Raw genomic sequence first — 10,421 nt, 5'->3', positions numbered from 1 at the left:
CTCTCTGAATTTTGAAACTCGTGATATTAAAACCTCAAAGATAAAAGTTTTATGTGATCGTAATATTTGTGTGGTTATAAAATTTTTATTATGGGTAAAATATGTAAAATGAAGAGTTTAAAGTTGAATTATTTCTAATTGTAAATATGTATCATTCTTTTTGGAATAAACTAATAAGAAAAATATGTCATATAAATTGAAACATAGAAAATACTATTCGGTCCTCCGTCTTATTTTACTCTCTCCCTGCTTCCTGAAGTTCCATATCAATAAGCAAATTCGGTTAAATACTTAAATCTTGTCTGATATGATTTAACTTTCAAGAATTGAACTATATATCCATAAATAGATATGCTTGATTCGGTAAATAATGGTGAGATATAATCCAATTAGATAAAAACAATACAAGCCCCAACATTGTGAGAGTTGTTGTAGCACTGGGATTAAATACTTAATTATTTACATATCATTTAACCGCAATTAAGTGATTAATGATATATAAAAGACATGTATTTTATATTCATTAAGATTTATTTTGTGGTCTGTTTCAAATGTTATTTTTGTTACATGACAATTTCAATAGAAGATCATTATAGAGTAACACAATAAATCTGTAATGAAACACGAGATCTTTATGGTCATTTCTTCTAGTCAGTCTATAAGTGATCATAAGATCATTTCCTTTTCTCCACTTATGCCGCAACAGTGCTCGTATGCCAACAAACAGGTTTATTGGTAACAACATCCTCGTAGTACCCAATAAAATCCGCCTTTTCCCAAACATGACAAAAGGGATCCATCTTATAGTACCTCTGTCCTAGATATTTTGCACTGTTGTGCTAAATCCCACACGCAAGTATACGCGGATAATCAAATAATAAAGAGTGAGTCGAGTATCATTCTCATCAGTATTTGTGATCAATTGTCAACTAGATCAAGCAAATTCTAATTTATCGAGTCAAGAACAATATCAAGGTGACTTTTGTTTAATTAATTCTACTTACTAGAGCTTTGATTAAAAGAACTAATTAACTAGCACACTTAGCATGAATAGTTGAATTCAATGAGAAATAATATTCCAGGGTTATGGATGGCTAACAATCCTGTTGAATTCTTCAATTAACTCTACTTATTTAATTTATCTGGGTTATTAACCTGCAAGGACAAGAATACTCATAAAATTTTGATACTTCTACTCGCCTATTCAATTTATTCTAAACCCTATATTTGTATGAGATTAGAGATAAAAAGAACACATTAACAATTTCTTGCATAATTGGCTAAGTACGGCAAATAGGTATATTTCTATCCGTATTCGCAAATCAATTCCCCAATGACTAGGTTCAAGATCGCGCTCTATTCAATCCTATTGCAATCAAGAATTACCGCTTTCAAGTTCAACTCAAGATTCATATATAGTATTTCACTGTTAGCTAGGCAGTAAAATAATTAAACTCAGGATATGAATAAATAACCCAATATGATAAATTAAATCGTCAAATCAATCTCCGAATATCAACGTTCATGTAAAACCATCACCCCAGAATAAATGAGTTTCGCCACGCATAGTCATGGTAGAAATCTCAAATAATCCCCAAGAATACATAAAAATCAATAAAAGAAGGGGGAAAAAAAGAACTCAAGACGAATTCCACGGTCTCTAAACTCTATGATGGCTTTTCTATGCTTGCAAGTGTGTTAGATGACCTAAAATAGGCGTTTTTGGCTTATATATTGCGTACAAAAGTCGTGGGCCAAAGTTTTCCTTTTTCTTTTCCGAATCAGCTTCAGGGATTGATGCTGAGTTGGATGCTTCGCGTCCGCCTCAGCTTGTACTTCTCAGTATCGGATGATGGGGTGGATGTTTCGCGTCCACCTTGTTCCCTCATCCTCTGCGCCCAGGTGCGGATGTTAAGGTGGATGTCTTTTCCCGATTTCACTGCTAAGGATGAACCAAATAACCTTTTTTTTCAAGGTTGGATGCAACGCATTCACCCTCTTCTCCTATAGCTGAAGCATCTTTTCTTCATATTTTTGCACTTCAAATATCCTAAATCATCACACACAACTTAATTAGTTGTAAAACTAATAATTAATACAAGTTGGGCATTTTAAACAATAATTAACTTAAAAGTGATTAAAATATGAGTAAAGTAACATTAAAATATATAGACATCATCATGTACATTCAAGCCAATTAGGTCTAAAGATTCCTTCCACTGTGAAATGCCAGAAGTGCACTCCTGGTAAATATTTGCATAATAGATAATAAATTATCCAAAAAATAATCATTACAAAATCAGCAAATAGTGATTCTGAAGTTTTCCTGATAAGGTTCTGCTGCAAAAGACCAGCCGATATGGAGTGCTGTCACCTATTCTATTTGCAGCTATCTGGTTTCGGCTATATATAACGGCAACCTGTTATTCTCAACTGACAATTTACGCGATGTTTGCGGAAGATAATAAACTTACCAGTTCATGATTCCTACGTGAATATAATTGTACTACTATATATAGTAATTGAAAGTTTCTTTTATTTTGATTCTTGTGGCAACGAAGGAATTTGTTGGAATTAGGAAACCTCTTGATGGATGCTCGATGGACCTGGTATCTAATATTATTTGTTCCTGTTTTATAATACTTTGTAAAACTACGGCCCCGTTTGGCCTTAACAAATTTTTAAAGATTTTTACACTGCTGGCCCCTTATTTAATATTATTCACATAATAAACATTACACTTCCTTTATTCTAAAACTAGCAGGTTCTTGTTACAGTTTTGACATATTTCAATGATTATTATTCATTTAATGGTAATAGATTTAAAAAATAAACTGAACCACAAATGTAGGGATCCTTTATAATCTGTTTCACTCCGTCTCTCCCTCTCTGCCAGCCATGCTCAATATGTATTCCTTCTGAATATAGACGAAACAGTTGGTTAAAAAATAAATTAAAAAATAGTTGAAGAGAATATTAAAGAGGGACGAGCAGACAAAATGGAAAATATAATCAATTACCATTTTAAAAGTTGTCAGTTTTCTTTCAAGGCTTGTATGTATGCCGCTATTTTAGTGGCGTTTGGCAGATATCCTGCAAGAAATTTATACATCAACGATTGTATTCTAATGGATATTTCATAATATACTTATTTAATTAAATATGGTATTTACATAGTTATTATAAAACAAACATACGTCACATTAAATAATAAAATTTAATACACACTTTAAATATACGTTGTGTATATTTCTCATGTATCCAATGAATATATGGTTATAGAACTATGTACTATGCATATGCAAATAATATAATAATATATACCAATAATAATTAATAAATTACTTCATCTTATACTTAGATAATTATATAATACATATATTTATATATGTTGTATGTAGTATACAAATAAACAACTATAATATACTTTAAAGATATTATATTTAAGTATATCCTATTATACCAGTAATTTTATTCCACCAAACATGGGAAAAAGAGTAATATCACAATCATTTATTCTATGGAAGTTACCACTTTCCGTTCAATTTGCTTATTTGCAGAGAGTATTAGTTATTATCCCTCTTTAATGTAACAAAAGGAGGGGATTGGCGTGATTCTCGGTCAAAGTTTATAGCTTTCTACTAAGGAACGTAGTTATTTAGCTGCCAATTATGTTTAATACCTACTGTTACTAGTTTTTGAAATTTTTTCTGAAATATTGCCTATATTGTCCAATTTTTTCACCTTTTTAGTAAAGTTTTTACTATTTTTGGTATCAGTGTTTGGCCATGCATTTTAAATTTCACTTTGAAATTGAATTTCGAAATTTTTCTGAATATGAAAAACTTCAAAAACAGTTTTTTTAAAATTTTCACTTTAAATCACTCAAAAAATTCAAAAACATCTCAAAATTGTATTCATGTCCAAACAAAACTCTAATTTTCAAATAACATTTTCACTTGATTTTTTTCTGAAATTTCACAATTTTTATGTCCAAACGCTCACTAAGTTACTTCTATTTTAAAGTCAAGGCAAATAACCTTTTAGTCCCCTGCAATAGTTATCACAACCCGAAATTTTCACCTTCCGGACCGTGATGACGCCTAACATTTTACTTGCTAGGCAAGCCAGCGTTAGAATATAACTAACTATTTTAACAAAATAATAACAAGAAAACAAATGCAGAAATAAAGTATGAAATAAAGTGAATAATCCATAAAAATTGCAATATCTAAGTACCATCCCAGAACTGGAGTCACAAGTGCATGAGCTTCTAGAATAATATAAATAAAGGTCTGAATAAAATTCAAGTTGTTTGAAATATAATACACATGTGGGATAAGATAAAAGGGGATTTCAGAACTGCGAACCCTGTACAGTTATACCTCAAGTCTCCACTGGTAGCCGTATCCGGGCAAATCTACAGTACGCCGTTGGGATTAACTCCGAAATCTGCACAAGAAGTACAAAGTGTAGTATCAGTACAACCGACCCCATATATTGGTAAGTGCCGAGCCTAACCTCGACGAAGTAGTGACGAGGCTAAGGCATGTCGCTTATATTAACCTATACACAATAATAATAATAATAATAATAATAATAATAATAATAATAATAATAATAATAATAATAATAATAATAATAATAATAATAATAATAATAATAATAATAATAATAATAATAATAATAATAATAACGGGAATAGTTGTAAGAAAGCAGTCACAATCCCTCAACTTATTTTCATTGCGGCGTGCTACCCGATCCCCCAATATAAACTTAGAATAAATCTGTTGTGGAGCGCAACCCGATCCCCCAATATAAATTTTTAAATAAATCTGTTGTGGCGTGCAACCCGATCCCCCAATATAAACTTTAAATAAATCTGTTACGGCGTGCAATCCGATCCCCCAATATATTTAACAACTCTTAAATGTAATAAAAATACTCCAATAAATACCACGTTCAATGAGAAACTATTAAGCATCAAGGCATATAATACTTATAATTTATTTATGAAACAAACAATGACAAGTAGCAATTAATTGTGGAAATTAGGGAGAAAATAGGCAGTTTAATATTTAATATGCTAAATGTCCAGTAGCAATTAAGACGCATAAATCAAATAAGTATGTAATAATTATTGCAGTAATTCAAAGCATAATATTGAGCATGGAATATGAGAGAAACAATTAATATAATAATTAATTCATGTCTTAAACAATTTATGATTTCAAATAATTATACAAATAATTAATTTGACGACGTATAGACACTCATCACCTCGTCTATACGTCGTTCACTTGAATTTTATATAACAAATCATTCAAGGATTTTATTTTCTCAAGTCAAGGTTAACCACAACACTTACCTCGCTTTGCAACCAAATTCAAGAACCTAATAAACCTTTTCCTCGAGAATTCGTGTCCGAAATCCTCAAATCTAGTCATAAATAATTCAATATACTCAATATAAATCATAGGAATTAATTTCATATGAATTTACTAATTTTCTGGATTAAAATCCGAAATTCATCTAAAAAATCATCAGTGGGGCCCACGTCTCGAATCTCAGAAAAACTTACGAAATCCGAACACCCGTTCCAAGGCGAGTCCAATAATACAAAAATTATCAAATTACGATGTCAAATGAACCTTCAAATCTTAAATTTTTATTTTTGGGAAATTTTACAAAAAAATCCAATTTCTTCCATCTAAATCCGAAATAAAGGATGAATATAGACATGGATTTATGAAATATAATCACTATATGATAAGGAAAACTTACCAGTTCAAAATCGTAAAAAACTCCTTTGAAATCGCCCTTAAATCGAGTTCTAAATCATGGATAATGAAAATGGGACGAAATCCTATTTTGGGTCTGTTTTAATTCACTTGCGTCAGGCCTTCTTCGCGTTCGCGAAGGGCTTGTCGCGTTCGCGATGTGCTGGAGCCCAAGTGGCCTTCACGTTCGCGAGTCCTTCCACACATTCGCGAAGGCTGCTTCGCCTGGCCTTCGCGTTCATATAGAAGAAACAACGATTCCCCCTCCCCAGGTCACAAGCCTACACGTTCGCGGGATGCTGGTTGCGTTCGCGAAGGGTAAGGCCCCCATTGCTCTGCGTTCGCGAGAAAGGCTTTGTGTTCGCGAAGAACACGACACCAGAAACCAACAGAAGCACAAAAAAACCCAGATTTTCTAAGTTTCAAAACATCCGTAGCCTATCCGATATTCACCCGAACCCTCAGGTATTACACCCTGTACGTCCCAAGGTGACGTATAATGAATATGAGACTTGTGAATCATTATTTAAATGAGTTTAAAGTCATAATATGACTATATATGATGGTTGGACAAAACACATAAAGTTTGGGGAAAATCGGATTAATGTTGTGGAAAAACCGACTAAGAATTTGTCCTATAATAGAGCTTTTTGAGAAATAAATTTCGTGTGCTATATGAGGTCTTTTTGGGATATATTATATATCAAATTTAAGGTCTTGTAATGTAGTTTCCAATGATCTTAACCATTTGTTCATACGATATCCGGATAAAAAGATATAAGCGTCGGAAGGTGGGCGAATCAGAGGGTGCCAAGCTAGCACCTTTTGACTTTTCAAAAGTTGATACATTTTCTTTAACTCGTCTCTCTCTATTCATTTTTACATAGCATATGATCAGAGGACACCATAAACGGTCCTTGATCTCTCTAATATTGCTTCAAACAAGACTACCATCTCGGACACAAAATCAAGAAGCGATAACATTAAAACGATCCCTACGACGTAAGTATCGCTATATCACCTCTCTTTTTCTTTGCAGTTTGAGTTTTGGAATGCATTTAATAGTTAATAAAAATTCTTAATTTCTGTATTTAAGCTTTAAAATATCAAGAAAAGTTGATAAATTCGTTTCCTAATAGTTAGACCTCACGGGACGGTGATTGGAAGCCGTGAGTTCGAGTTATTTGATTTGTAGTGTAGTATTTTGTGGGCTATTTTGTGTTGCTTTTGGGCTGTCTATTGTGCTGCTGATTTATGGAGTTTGGAAGGATAAAAATGGCGTGGAGAAACGCCACATATGGTAGGGTAGTAGGTTGGTCGCTCGTCGTTATAGTTGCAGGCTAATTGATAATTTGTTGATTGGGTGTATTATGGTATATTTGAGGGTTTTGTTGTATTGAAGGTCCTGGATTGTAATTAGGTTGGTTTTGAGTTGCTGATTGTATTATGTTTGTATCTCGCCTATAGTAGGCTTGAGGGAGCAGTAAAATTAGGGGAAATGCTGGTCGTTTTATTTTAGAATCGAGTTATCGTTTGAGATACGTAATATACTACCGCCATCTAAATTGTACACGTATTTCTTTGCTATAGGGTTGGCACTCTAGTTGTCATAAGCTTGTTGTTGAGTTGCATTGACGACTTGAGGTATGTTAAGGCTATCCCTTTTTTCTTTTTGGCATGATCCAAATGATACAAACAAAACGAGGAAAATACGCAACGTTCATAAATGAATCTATTCATAGAAATACTAAAGGTGTCTATATTCTTGATTCCCCATGTGAATTACTATTATATCCTCTGTTCATGGGTCTCAGAAAAATACGTATTTGATAAAGTTTGTCCGAAAGGCATATTGATTTTATGATATTCGAGAAATCTTGTTAACGTATTTCTTATGCATTTCATGCATTTATACATGTACATTGACCCATGACCAGAAGACGTTATATACGCGTATATTATATGTATATAGGATATGGGAAAAGGTTAAGACGTTATATACGCACTACCACCTGATCAGCTGGTATATGTTGATGATTTTGCCCACAGTGGCCGAGATGATATGATGGGATGCCCTCAGAGGCTTGATAATGTTATGTACACCTATACCTATGCATGATACGACATTTACACGCACGTGCATGATATTATAAATGTTTCAGGATTCACAAAGTTATTTAGACTCACAAGTGGAATTCTTTACCCCATGTTTCATCTATGTCTTTTATGTACTGATTTTCATGCTTTACATACTCAGTACATTATTCGTACTGACGTCCCTTTTTTCCTGGGGACGCTGCGTTTTATGCCCGCAGGTGCAGGTAGACAGGCTGACGGTCCCCCTTCTTAGGATCCTTGATCAGCGAGAGTTGGTGTGCTCCATTTGATCTAGAGCTGCTTTGAGTTTTGGTACGATGTGTTTACATATATATATATATATATATGGGTACGACGGGGCCCAGTCCCGTCCTTTATACAGTTGTACACTCTAATAGAGGTCTGTAGACCGTCATGTATAGTTAGATAGTATGTGGCCTTGTCGGCTAGCCCTACCGTCATATATATATATATATATATATATATATATATATATATATATATATATATATATATATATATATATATATATATATATATATATATATATATATATATATATATGTCTTTTGGGCATATTTTCTCACGTAGGTTGTTCATATGAATTAGTAGTTTATTTCCAGACTTTATGCATGACCTACACTTATTTCATATTTACATCTTAGACGAATGCTTAGGGGTGTTCGATAGGTAGAACTCGGGCACTCGTCACGGCCCATCGGTTTGGGTCGTGACATCAGGCTCCAAACCAATTATGCACACAAGTCCAAAAACCACATACGAACTTGCTCGCGCAATCGAAATGCCAAAACAATACCTAGAACTACGAATCGGACTCCAAATCAAATGAAATTTTCAATAAAACTTTAGAACTTCTATTTTAACAACCGGACGTCCGAATAACATCAAACTAGCTCCGTTTCTCACCAAATTTGGCAGACAAGTCATAAATATAGTAATGGAACTATACTGGGTTCCTAAACCAAAATACGGACCCAGTATCAACAAAATCAAACATTAATCAAATCTCTTAAGTCATTAAACCTTTAAATTTAAAAAAATTCGACAACATGCGATAACTCGAGCTAGGGACCTCCAAATTAAATTCCGGGCATACGCCCAAGTCCTAAATTGTGATACGGACTTACCAAAGCTGTCAAAACACTGATCCGAGTCAGTTTGCTCAAAAATATTGACCAAAGTCAACTCAATTGAGTTTTAAGGCTCTATTTCTTATTTTAATAAATTTTTTATTTAAAAACTTTTCGGAAAATTATACGGACTGCGTACGTAAGTCGAGAAATAGTGTTGTTTGAGGTCTCAGAACACAGAAATAATTATTAAATTTAAAGATGACTTTTTAGGTCATCACAATAGTGCATAGAGAACCATAGTTCCGAGATTCAAACAACGACGAAAATAGTTGTGAACCCATGTTTCTTATGTGAACCCATGTACCATTCACCATAGCAATAAATAGTAGAGGAAGGAGAAAGTGATTTAGCGTTGATTAGAGTACCTCTAAAAAAATAATTCAGAAGGAGAACAATTGAACAAGATAGGGGAATAAATATAGCACATAGTCATGCCAATCGGACGGATATAGAATAATTAAACAAGATAGGTAGAATGAATGTAGCACGAAGTTATACCATGTAACACCCCAAACTTTAGACAGAGTTCCACATATCAATAAGCAAATTCGGTTAAATATTGTCTGATATGATTTAACTTGCAATAATTGAACTATATATCCATAAATAAAGATGCTTGATTCGGTAAATAATGGTGAGGTATAATCCAATTACATAGACACTCTTATAAATAGAATTGTATTTAAGGTGAATGTATATATTTTAGAGAGATTTTAGGGTTTGTTCCTTGGTGGCTAAGTCAGTTTTTCTTATAAATATAGGGGTTCTATTCCATTGTAATTCATCCCAAATCAATAAGAATTCTCTCTCTACTTTTCTCTACAATACTTTTCTTCTCCTTATATTATTTTATAACACGTTATCAGTACGAGAATCCAACCAATTGAGTAGAGGCTTTGGGATACGTGTATGGTGCTCAACTTATACATAATATTGAGCATAATGATTGTCAATTGTCCCATGAACTTCCCTCAGGAATAAATTCTGGATCTAAGGTAAGTATTTTATCTTATTTTTCTCTTTTAACTTCTTGAAATTCTATAATTTGATTTTAAATACAAGAAAAGATAATAAATTTTGTTTATAACTCTAATAGAGTTTGTGAGAAATTATAACCACCCGAAGTGGTAAAAGTTTTATGCTTTTCCATGATCAAATTCATGTATGATTGTGGGCACAAGAAGAGAAAACCCGTCCCATTGAATTTGCTTCATTCCCATTCCCTTAAGAGAATGTGGTAGCAGTATGTGATAAGTTTGAAAGAAGACAAAATTAGTATGGTGAAGGTATCAATAGATGTGGACGTTGCAATAGACGAAATTATAGTCGGCATCATTGTAGTACTGAGAACAATAAGGATTCTCAAAATAATCCTTCACTCTGTGAAATT

Source organism: Nicotiana tomentosiformis, chromosome 8, assembly GCF_000390325.3.
Source record: "Nicotiana tomentosiformis chromosome 8, ASM39032v3, whole genome shotgun sequence".
In the NCBI taxonomy this organism is placed as follows: domain Eukaryota; kingdom Viridiplantae; phylum Streptophyta; class Magnoliopsida; order Solanales; family Solanaceae; genus Nicotiana; species Nicotiana tomentosiformis.
This window is presented reverse-complemented; position numbering follows the sequence as displayed.